The sequence below is a fragment of the Olea europaea genome, chromosome 13 (genome assembly GCF_002742605.1).
Source record: "Olea europaea var. sylvestris chromosome 13, O_europaea_v1, whole genome shotgun sequence".
Classification (NCBI taxonomy): Eukaryota; Viridiplantae; Streptophyta; class Magnoliopsida; order Lamiales; family Oleaceae; genus Olea; species Olea europaea.
The window spans coordinates 3,119,306-3,132,689 of record NC_036249.1 but is presented as its reverse complement, the minus strand read 5'-3'; positions in this window follow the sequence as shown (position 1 = coordinate 3,132,689).

Genomic DNA, 13,384 nt, shown 5'->3' with positions numbered 1-13,384 from the left:
TTTACCTCCTTGAGATCTTCCATTCGATACACAAAATCCTCAATTTTCTTGAAAATAAGTCCGCTCTGCTTTTCCTTCACTTTAAACAACTTACTTAGAAAACTTACAGGACAACAAAAAAGTTTTTGGAGAGGAGATTTGGGAATTCTAAATTGAAGAAGACGACTTACCTTTTGGTCGAATCGACCTTCAATTTCCTTCCAGCCCCTTCAATTTCCTTCCTGCAGTGTCCCTTCAATTTCCGGCTTAAGTTTCTGTTGGTATAATACATGGACTGCTGGTATGATATTACCATGAGTTTTGAGGCCCAAGCCACATTTTTTGAGGCCCTAGGCGATTGCCTAGGTGGCTTGGTTCCAGGGCCGGCCCTACCAATCTGGAGAAAATTATAACAAGTAATATGTAACTATGGATTCCATCTCGATAATGTAAAATGTCATGTGTGGTTGCCTCTATTGTGACATGGGTAAATAATTAAATCAATAAGTAATTGCTTATGAAGTTTTTGTTTTTAGTTGATTTTTTTTTTTTTTAAAGATCAATTATAACTTGCGTTTAGATTAGTGATCAAATTTGAATAAAATGTAGTGAAATTGTGTAAGGAAAGTACATAATTTTGATAAACTTGATCTTTCATTTAAATTCTTAAATGGTTATCTTTATATAATTAAAAATGTGTAAACTAAAAGTTATTAAGATTGTGGATGCAAAGGAATATATACAGTTAACAATGAAGTTAGAAAAGCTTATGAACACTTAAAACGCACTCAAATTGACTTAACAACGTGTAAATTAAAAACAACTAGCAATATAAGAGCACAAAGAAATATACTATTAACTAAACATTCCAATAGTAGCAAATTTTGCTACATAGTCTCCTTTCTTAGCATAACGAGTAAGTTTTATCATGACATTATACATGACCTCACTGAAACTGGACAGTCTAACTATTTCAAAATACAACTGTTTTATTTATTTTATGTGGAAATTACATCAGATGTCATTTTTTGGGGTTGCATTTACAAAAATATCACCTTTTAATAGTTTTGACTAAACTATCACTTTATGACTTTTATGGCCCTCAAAAAAATTGAAATACGTTGGATGTCCTTTTTTCCCCCAAAAAAAAAAAAAAAAAAAAAACATATATATATATAGTTAAAAATATTCATTCATATGGCAACAAAAGCCCTAAACCTAAACGACTCTCAATTTCCTCTCTCATTCTCTCTCGCTCAAGGTCGTTGGTGACTGCCAAAATATCCATTTTTGTCCAAGTTTGTTGGTCTAAAAAGTTCATACAATTTAATCTGACAGTCATGCTAAAGCTCTAAACCTGTGTACATTTTATTCAAATTATAAGGAATCTGCTTAAACTTAGGAGAATTGTTAAAGATCAACATATACTTTTTAGTATGTTTCTTTTTCTTTCTTTTTTTTTTTTTTTTTTTTTTTTTTTTTTTTTTTTTTTTTTTTTTTTTTTTTGCCTGACTTGATTTGGATATCTTCATGTTCCATTAAGGAAAAAATGTTGTGATTCGAAAAGAGATTATCTTAATTCATAAAAATTTTTTTTGTTGATGGTGGGAAGATAGAAATGTTTGTTTGGTTGCAAGTTTATTGTAATTTTTATCTTTACTTTCTTATAACTGATATCATGAAGTTTTGCGAAGTATCCTTCTGAACTCAAAAATTTTGGCGTGCAATGAGATAGCTGTTATGTAAATGGACTTCTTGCATTTCTTAATCAACAAACAACGGTCAAATCCCTATTAGTTAATGGTAGAAGATTAACTATGAGCAAGAATAAAGGTCTTTTCACCATACATAGTATTTTAATAAATAACTATTAAAAATGTGAATATTACAAGTTTACAATGAAATTGGAATACCTGATTAACCTTTGCTTTTGATGGTTTCTAGTTCAGTAGAGATTTTCTTGCAGTTCTCGGTCAGTTTTGTTCACTTTCCTTAAGCAATTGAACAAAAGATAGCACTACCCATTTCTAGGTTGTTAACCAAAATACACATTTTGAATTTGTTCTGTTTCCCTCGTGGAGTTGGACGTTTGTTAAACTTAAGGCTACATATTCCCGCTTAAGCCCACATGGTTGATTGTAGTTGCTGGATATAAATATATCTCTTCTTAGTATATTTATTTAGAAATAAGCTTTATATATGATGTAACCAATGTCCCATGTAGAGAAAAATGTTGCCTGATATGTGCAAGGCTCCCTACAGATGAAATTAGTTTAACATTATTGCATTTTGTATTTTATTATAACAACATACCTTTAATTGGAGTAGCTTATATTTTGTTGATGTTTGTTTCATGAAGCAGATCACCAATAAGACATTTATGCCTAAAATATGTGATATCAAGTTTAGACCTTCTAGAATTTCTCATATCCTCAAAACTGAAAACAAATATTGTGGTTTTACGAAAGTCAAATAAAAATTTTAAATTTTGAAATGTAGATTTACTTTGATAATATCTAAAATTTTTGTATCATCGAAACGAGCTCTTGCACTGCTCCCAATAACCTGAAGAAAGTTGCCCCTCCGATGCCCTAGTTAGTATCATTATTATTGAAGAGAGAAAATATATAGTATCTGTCATTGTGTATTAAAAAATGTTAAGAGTTATCTTTCATACACGTTCTTATTTCTAGGCAAGAACATAGCCAGATTACTACGATAGCGACTATAAATTTTATCGTAGTGAAAGAGTGAGAAAAGAAATCTTGCTATCATTTTTGTAGGTTGTTCAAACTTTTTTTGCCAGCTTTCAAGGAGCTAGATGAAGGATTGGGGTCCATTCCTGGGGCTGTGCTCCCAATTTTGAGCATAAAGTGTCAGACAATATTCATTTATTGAGGCATCACGCATAGGTGCCAGACAATGTTTTTTGGTTCTTAGTATCATCAGATATCAAATACTACGTTTTTTAGGACAGTGATTTTGAGCTATTTATTTTTCCTCCCTTTTGATTATAGATACCAGGCATTTATGTTTAGCAGTTATCATCCTTATTACTATAGTGAATCCAGTTAACAGTTGGTTTTGTTCATTTTTTTGTTATTTCAATAAAGGCAACTAAATCGAGTAGGTGTCCGATTTAGTTATAAAAGTTGTATTATTCAATTCCAATGATCCATGTTTCAAATTTTGCATTATATTCTAATCACAGTAATGAAAATATATTTTTGTTACATTTTACAATAAAATTGACATGCACATAGCACTTAATGTCTTCTAGCTATACATATGTGGATTACTCACGAGTTTATTTCAGAAGGCTTATAAATATGGTTGTGATCTTGCATGTTGCTCGCATGTCATCTTGTGTTTGAAGTTGTTCTGACCTAAATAGCATTCACTTCTACTATAATGAGATAAGATAGGGTATAATAGAGAAATGTGCAACACCTCTCACCAATCTCTGTGAGTGTTGATATTCAAATATTACCTACTAATTGAAACATAGTTTTACAATCATAAAAGTGTGGGGTTTATCATGTGTGCAAAACTTGGCAGTTTATATATAGCTGTCTAAAATATGTTAGGCATATAAATAGATAAAGAAAGTTTCTAGACTGGAAAGGAGATAGCTCCTGATTGAAATTCGATGGTTATTTTCCTTTTCGTCTTTGCTAAGTGGATGGGTAGGGAAATTTCAATGCTCTCTTTTTCCTGTTGACTACTATTTACCTGGGAGTCCTTGTCATTGTGATTTTTTGTTCTTCATCTTATTATGCAATTCGATTCATAAAATGCCTATCACCAAGATTAACTGGAATTTGTACTAGTTTCTTCATTTTCCTGAGTTGGATGGGCATGACTGTATGTACGATTTTGGATATATAATGCTACATTGCATGATTGATTTTGTTCCTATTTTGGCATCACATTTATAGTATGAAATGTAACTTTCCATGTCGACAATTGTGAATCCTTATTTTTGAATTACACAAACTTTTGACTTCTCCTCAAATATGGAATTTTGTAGAACGATAGATTGATTGGGGATGAAGTTTGTTTTAACCCTTCTTTGGTTTTGTAAACTTTGTTTATTTTGTAAAACAATACTTTGATTGGTGGTTGATTATGGGTTGAAATCTGTTTTATTAATTATAGAACCATATTACCAAATATTATCAGAATACTTTTGTGTAGTGGAACTTTATTGGATGCCATTGGTATTGTTATTAAGATATGTATAACCTGACCGTTGTCTTGAAATTTACTCTGACACGTAACTTGTCAATATCGATAGTCATAGGATAAACTTTCGAGATGAACTATCGTTCTCGACAGTTACTTGCTGAAATTCTCGAAGTTCAATTACAAATTTGAAGTGAATTGTTATATGAAAATTTTGTTGTCCTAAATCCTGTTCGCATGTTATGTGCTATATACACAATTTTCTTTTCGTTGGTGTGTAGTTCTGTTTAACATGCTTACTTCAAGTTTTATGTAAGTAATGATGTTGTGTCTATTTTTCGTATCTCTCACCTTTGTTTGATGCAAATCAGGTTTTTAGGGGATCAATTATTGACGTCATGCTTCGAAATTTCGAGTTCTAGTCATCGTCCAAAGAACATCCACAACCATTCCTTGTTTCAAAGAACTTCCATTTCGATCTACCGGGTGAGGATGACACTTTCTTCCATTTTTTAATGGGTTAGACACATTCGGCGAATAATCGTTTCAACTAGGTCTGAACCTAGGCATCTTATGGTCAACTATGCACAAATAAGCACGTGTCACGTTTTGTAGCATGCACGTGTGTGTTCATATGATAGTGCAAGGTTGTTCGAATATGTCCAAGTGTGGGTAATTCCATTTTCATTCTACAAAATGTCTTTGCATTGCATAGAAATGGTGCAGTAAATGTCGGACTTTTATCTCATGTGTTCATTTTAGCAGATTGCTGAAGTGTGCAGGCTGTTTGAACTGTCGTTCCCGACAGTTCAACTCTGCCAATCTCGACAGATGACAGAATCTCAAGCATATGTCGAGATTAACCATCGATATCGACAGATGAACTATCCATACCGATGGTTGATGTCAGTTTTTCTCGACAGTTCACCTCACTACAAGCATGAGTTCGATTCATTCCGTGTTACATTTCTATATTTCGTCATGATCTAATCCGTGTTTTTCTCACTGTATCTCGTAGGAGAAATGGAGTTTGAATTCCTTGTTTCGGAAAATACCCGGATGTGGGCTCACATTTCGCAACGGAGTAAATTGAAGTATGTGAAGACGGTCATGAAGACCTTCGACGATCAATAGTGTGAGGACTTCTAAAACTCTTGTCTCTAATTCCTGGCTGAGATGCCTGACATACAATTCTCTGCCTAGCTCATCCAACAATTGGTATTCAAATATATGATTTAAGAGTCATATTTTGGTAATGTAGAGCTCCATTACGATCTAGTGAATGAAGCACTGCATGAAATGTATGTGGCTATGGAGGATTCGTGACCGATTGCGAGAAACACTTGTGTACATTAGGGAAAAAAGTGCTAAAATGTCCTTGCAAGATTCGTAATACATGGTGTGTGCATTTTATCCATTGGCTTTGTATTTCTACCTTGTTGGGGCTAATTTATGGCATAATGTGGAATAGTCATTGCAGAACATGAGCTTCTTCCAATGAGGCATGGTGACATGCCATGTATGCAGGGCAGGGTAGCCTAAAGCACGACATTGCACTGTCGAGGGAGAAAATGAACGTTGCAAAGCGTGTCGTGTCAAGACTACGGGCCTATATTTGTTCGGTTGTTTCTTGGAAAGTGGGATACTGTCGTTTAACCTTTTGGCTGAAGTCTATTATTAGACGTCTAGTCGTTGGATAGTAGTTGAAAAATTATACCTTTGCATCTGCCAAAGATATTGCCAATATTATCCATGTGTTAAAAGTTGGTATGCTGTTTCTTAGTTTGAATGTTGTAATAAAATAACTGAAGATTAGCAGTGTGGGGTTAGCGCATAGCGAATGCATGGATCTTGCAAATAATGAATGGTTATGTATCCTATAATTTATTTTTGCAATGAAGACATGAGTACTTTGTGTAGAGTTCATAGTTTACTTGGACCATATTTTCTTTTTTTCGAATCAATTAGTCCTTCGTCAATGATGATTGGCTTAAGATGAGGAACCATCAAAATTTTTCCATTTCAGGAAACCATGCTACAACTCATTCACAAGGACATTAATGTGAGTTTTTTTTATTATCAGGTTAAGATGATGAGCCATTTTTATAATTATGCCAAAGCCATGAAAACCATGTTACAACTAATTTACAAATTGCATAATGTGAGTTGTAGGAAAGTTGAATCCATTATTCACATGATTTAAGAGTTACAATATCCTAGTAATTATGGGAAATGGGGGATAAATGTACAATTATTTTATTGAACCATCATACCAACTAAATTTAGATGAGATTGGACTTGGTGGTTGGGTAGTAAATAACCATAATTGCTTCTTCCCTTCAAGTTGGTTATAAATAACATGTTGTCATTGTCAGTTACACATAAAACACTTCATGAGCATTGTGAAACTTTCAAGTCTCACATACACAAACCGTTTCATCAATTGCATTGTGTCGACATAATAAGTTCATCCACGGGAAGTAACGAAACGTTGAAGCTGATCGAGCCTTTGCCAATTTTTGGTTCATCCCCATTATTTTCAATCTACATTTTGTCAAAGGATGAGGAAGTTAACCCTTGTATTGATAGGAGAGTCATTTTCGCTGTAACTTTTCACAACTTGGATGAAGTTGTAACTGAAGGGCTGCAGTCTCCGAACGGTGTGCTCGATGTGGTGTTGGAGGTCACGGTTCGGTACGAAGTTGAATCCAACGATGACGACTAGTGGGTGTACATCCCATAGAATGAGATAATTGTCATCTCGTCGAATGAGTCAAATGAAGAGAGCGGGGGAGAAGGTTCAGCTGTTGATGACGAATGAACTAGACACTGATGAAATGTAGTTTAATAAATTCTGTATAGTCTTTTGTTATGCAAGGATAAATTTGGTAATGTTTTTACCAAAATATTAGCACGAGCATGTCCCTTATGCCTTTTCTGGTGCAGTGTTCTTTTTGTACTCCAATCCAAGTGTCGAGAATGACAGGAACAATCTATCGAAAATGACAGATGAACTGTCAGATTGTATGCAGTATGTTGTCTATGGCTACGTATTTTGCTTGTAAAGTTGAACATGTGTTTGCTTGTCTGCGAACGATAATAGATTGTGATTGTGACAATGTACAGTGAAAATAATAATGTAAGTTGATAATGTGCTAGGTAATACCGTAAGTTGAGCGGATATTACGATAGATATGTACGCTTCAATCAAATTTTGGTTTATAAGCAGGAGAAGCAATAACGATAACGAAAAGAGATTATTTCGCTGATATTTTCTAAAAGTTCAATAACCATTCCAAATGCGAAAATGTTAAAAGTATTTCAATCCAATTTTAGTAATTGTCATCCTCCTTTTGTTCTCCGTGGTAATACTATTTAATATTAGCGGTGTTTATCATTTATGCATCACTTGAGTCTACTATTTACAATTTACAAACTACAATTTAGTTGGTGGGGATTAAAATTATCTTTTTGAGCGGATTGTGTTAAAAGGTTTTGAAACAATAGCTTGAATTATTTTGAACAAGCATAGAGTTGGAGGGCATTTTATATGTTTTCAAAGAATCATCAATTCAAATTTTTCGTCATATTCTGTATATTCCATATGGCGACATGTAGATACATGTAGTACCAAAAAGGAAAAGGGTGACTACAGTTTTCAGGTGTCGAAATCGACAATTAAATTGTCTATCTCGACAATTACTAAATGTCGAGTTCGACAATTAAAATGTCTAACCTGATGGTTTTGAAGATACTGTTCGACGGTTGAACTGCCATAGTTTTCAGAAAAGCTTAAAAACATGTGTTTGATTGTTTGAAAGAAATTATTGAAAATATTAATGGTGATAATCAATTCTCAACTACAACATAACAATATCTTCCCACAAATAAAGAAGGAATAACTTAATGTTTCATTAAATATAGAATCCTTCACATTTTCTAGAGGATATTGGTATTTTTTCCCTTAAAAAATATATAAAAAATAAAACACATCAATGAATAAGAGATTAAAATGTTCAATTAAATATACCATGTTGTATTAAACATTTAATGTAGTAAACTATGACATGAAAAGATAATTTTTCTAGTAGCTCACTAGGGATGTAAACGAGCCGGGCCGAGCAAAAGCTCCGCAAAAAAAAAAAAAAAAGCTCGGGCTTTTTACGGGCCTTTTAAAGGCAGCAGTTCACTACCTTAAAAGGCAGCAGTTTTGCCTTAAATTAAATTTTTTTTTTATTAAAAAGCTCGCGAGCTCACGGGCCCGCTCGGGCAAAGCCCGTGTCCCCAAAATGGGGCTCGGCCCGAGCTTAGGCTCGGGTCTACAGAGCCCCGAGTCGAGCCGACGAGCCCGATTGTCATCCCTATAGCTCACCTTTAAGATTGATCAATAGCTTTTCCTTGCTGATGATGGAATGAAGATGGTGAAGAAGAAGGTAGGGTTTGTATTCATAAGTTTTTTTGGCTTTTTTTTTTTTTTTTTTTAAGTTTTTACCCCTTTTTTTTAACAATAAAAAAGATTATACAATATAATATGAATATCTTAAATGTTTAAACTATATAAAACAAATCATCACATCACACCATTAATTGCATTCAAATCAAGCATTTATATTGTTCCTAAAAATATGTCACATGGGGTAAAATGGAAATTTCACAGAAAAAGTGACTTTTTGGAAAAAATTGGTGCAAATGGAATTTTTTTGTGCATTTTCAATTTTAGTGACATTTATATAAATTTCCCTTTATTTATTTCTTCATCTTTGCATTTAATTTAATAATTCAAAACATAATCTCAAATCCAAATTTAGCCCCTGTTTGATTGTGATTAAAATTTAGATTTTAATCTAAGTCAAAGTCAACAATTAATATCAATCACATATTTTAAGGAATCCTCAACTTTTCAACCATACATTTCATCAACTTTTATCATAATCTACTAAAAATCTGATTTTAATTTCCACCAAATAAGTTTTTCTTTAGTTAGTTTTCTTGTAGCAAATTTCATTTTTTGACCTTTAAAATCATTTCTATTTTTTTTTATGGAAAATATATTAATTATACCTCACTTTAAGTATTTAATTGCTTTGTACCGAAAATTTCAAACCAAAACTGCAATACATTTCTCTAGCTGGACCGAGGGCATCTCCTACTCTAAATACAAGTTGTTCTTTATTTCAAAAAATCAATGCTTAGAAATAAACTCCGATAGACTCCAAGTCTTACTCTCTTTCTTGCTTTATAATAATGCATTTAATAAACTATAGATTTCAATACTCTACTGCTTAAATTATTTAAAGAATAATATTTAAATGATACATATAAAAGTTATGTCAAGTAAAAGACAAAGTTGAAATAATGAATATATATTGAAAAAGTAAAATGAAAATTCAAAATAGAAAGCATTATTATCGTGTATAAAAAATATTTATTAGTGAAATTTAAAGATTCTCTCTATTATATATAAGGTGCTTATTATAAATATAAAAATAATGCTACTTGTATATAAGAAGTTACAGAGAATTTTACAGATAGATAATGTGTAAAAAATGGTGATTTTTTTTTAAAAATTTAATTGAAGAAATTTTTATCCAATTATATCTTACCATATCACATGTAAGTATACAAATCTATAACTTGTGGTGTATATGTAGCACAACCGTAACTATAAAGTCTTTTGGATAAGCTATGATATGCCCTAATGAAACGGTGAAAAATCAATTAATATAAGTATGTGCAATTTTGGCTATGTATGGAAAGTCTAGCATGTACTATACTCCATGTACGTGAAAGATTGAAGAAATTATGTATACGCATAGGGTCCATGGGAAAAAAGATAAATTGTAGAGCGCATTGATATCTGCTTGAAAGGATAGTACTATACGATTGTTGAGAAATTAAAACTGTGAACGGTATAATTTTTGTGTAAATGGACAACAATGCAACGAACAATATATGGAGATTATACGGCAATTTTAGGTGTGATTGAGCAATGTATTTCACTACTAGCTAGAGGAACAATAGAATAACATATCGAGGTTGTCTCAAGGAAGAAGTTGTAAAAATATGGGTGAAAGTCCTGTTAGAATGGCATATTAAGGTTGGCTTCATCGGAGAAGTTAAAACACCCCATTAGCCATGGCTCAGTCTCGAGTTGAATACTGGAAGGTTGATATGCATGCGATAATTAATGAGCACTCATAATAACATACTTAATTACTTATCATTGTTTAAATAATTGTTACAAATTTCCAGTAGAATTTGTCCATGGAAATAAGAAATAGAAACCTTTCCCACTTGTTTCGAACTAGAAAGCACGAGTCACTTTTTAGTAAAAAAATAATAAAAAATAAATAAATAACTAGTATAGTAGCTCCTTTTATTAATAAAACCTATGCTTGCGGCGTGGTCGATACAAATCGAGTGGATCATGGCAATCCATAACCTATAATTTAGCACTGCACCTGCATATATAGTGATTGGAAGCTAAGCATGAACAGCAACAAGTCTTGATCATTTCTTTCTTGTATATTCATTTTATTGCAAAAAAGTAATTAGTGAATCAACTGATTGTCCAAAAAATATATGGACACTGGGAAATCTACTGAATTTTGTTGGTACCCACTGTATATTTTCAAAAGGTTTGTTAAATGATCTAAACAGGCATGGTGAGATGAAAGTTATTCATCATGAATGACAAGAAGCTAATACTTAGCCCAATAAGGGCTGAATCCTCAAAAATGTTTTTATATAAAAGTAAATAACTTCCAAATAGGATTCTCGAACTCCTCAGCTCTTCTGTAATATATTGTATTCAAATGACTAACCAGTTACCATAAAATTCTGGTACCTCTAGATCTTCAGCTAATCAATGCTAAAGTATAAAATGCAAAATCCACTCCAAGAAGGAATCCTGTAGCGTAAACTAAATAACATGTGCATGACAGTGCATCAAAAAACCTTACACATGTACCGATTCAGTCGGCAGCAGGGCTAAGAGGGGATGATAACATACTTTAATGCATATTGAAGCCAAATTATTTTTGACAGAAACCGAAAGACCTGGAACTAAGGTTGCTAATTCAAGTGAAGTCATGAAGTTTTTGGAAGAACCACAAAGACACAAACAATTGGCATTCATAAAGCTGTCGGCTTTTATAATTAACCAATATACAGAAAAGGTTAAAACAATATGATAGCAATTCTTGCCCATTGTCTAATAGATCTGTAGAAATTGGGTTGCTGCTTTTGTGAAGCCCAAAGTTAATATGCTCAACCCATGACCCGGTTAAATGGCCCAAAAGAAAGAATAATCTGGAAGCTCAATTGGATTAAAGGAAAAACACGTTTTTCAGTTGTGAAAAACGACTTTCACCTGATCTCGACACTTGGCAATTGCTGGACCATTGGATCAAATGATTTGTTTCTTTCATATAAAAGAAACTAAAACGCCTAGGGTTTGGAGGCTCTCATTTTACGCAGCTTTCCTTTGAGTTAAAAATTCTCTCTATACTTTGGCTCTCTCATCTTGGATCTTGTCGATTTTCTGTTGTTGGTTGAGAGTATGCGTGATGTTATGAACTCTTGTGTGAGTTCTTTGTGTTGTTGAGGGGATTTTGTTGTTGTTGTGGCTGGAACTGTGTGTTCCATTTGTAACTCAAAACTGCTGTAATTTTGGGCTGGTGTTTTCTAGTGGATTCGAGCTTATTCCTTCATGGATGCTCAACGGGGACTAGGCGATCTGATAAATCGTTGAACCTCGGGGCTTCGGCTAAAAATCGCTTGTGTTCTTTTACTGTTTTGTTCAGATCTACAAATTTTGATTTTTAGTCTTGTGATTTTGATGGTTTTAAAACGTTCCTAGGTTCCAACAAGATCATTGTCTCATGTTAAATGTGCAGTATATATTATTGTATGAAGATAATAAATGTATTGCCACAGATACTGGAATCAAAGAAGACGGTGAAGTATGGACGGATAAAGCAAAAGGAAGCAGATCAGGTATATAGGTTTCAAAGCAGGTGGGAGATAATGATAAAGATATTAGCGGATTGGATACTTAATGGAGATTTCATTTTTGGTATACTCTGTGTATCACATGCTTCATGTAATTAGGGAACCCTTATTAATGCAATACGATTACATAGTAAAAGAAAAAATAAGATGCCAACCATTACATAATTACGGAAAACCAGGCAACATATTTAGCCCGCTGATAAGTGTGTTTTTAAACACTTATTTAGCTCACAAACATGACTTAAACATGGACAAAGTAGTTGAATTGTGACAATCTTATTAAATTCATGCAATGTAGGTATTTCTATGGAAAAGATGGAATTCAGAAGAAAAGAGCCGAAAAAGGACCAAAACGAAACAAAGCGATAGTTCGGGGACCAAAGGTGCAAATATTGGAAAGTTGAGCTAAAGTGCAGAATTAGAATGAAAATACACCAAGTATGAGATTAAGGATGATACAAGACGATTGGAGGAAGAAAGAAGTAACATTGGACTGAATTAAAGAAAAGTGAAAGATGAAGGACTAAATTGCAATTAATCAAAAGATGAGCCGAGAAAATGATCAAGGAATTGATTGACCCAAACATCAATTAGGGGTCAATATGTGATAATGGAACAAAGGAAAGAAAGAAAAGAGATCAAGAAAAGAGAAAACAGAGTTCAGGGGCCAAAATGACAAGGTTGTAACTTTTACAACCTTGCGGCCGCATGCAATAAAACCATGCGGCCGCACATGGTGGTGCAAGGTATTCACTGAGGAGAAAAATTGAACCATGCGGCCGCATGGCCTTAATTTTGGAAAAAAATCTGACTTTCCGTTTTTAATTGAAACTCTTTTGGGGCTCTGTAATGACATGATATAAAAGCCAAAATTCATCAAAATTAGGGTAGAACGTCCAGGGAGAAGAAGAATACAACTTTTGGAGGCAAAGAACACGAACTTGAAGCGGATTTCACAAGGATTCAAAGGGGTTTTCAAGGTTTTGTTCAAGATTTCAGATTTCAAGAACTTTCATACGGGTATTATTCTTTCTATTCATTAATTTCATTTTGTTTTCTGTAATTATGAATCTTCTAGGCTAGGTTTTCAATTACTAGGTGATCGATGAACCGTTGTTTGTTATTTTAATTCTATATTTCATGAACTTAATAGAAAGATTTGTTGGATAATTTGATTGATTTACATGCATTAATTTTCTTCCGCAAT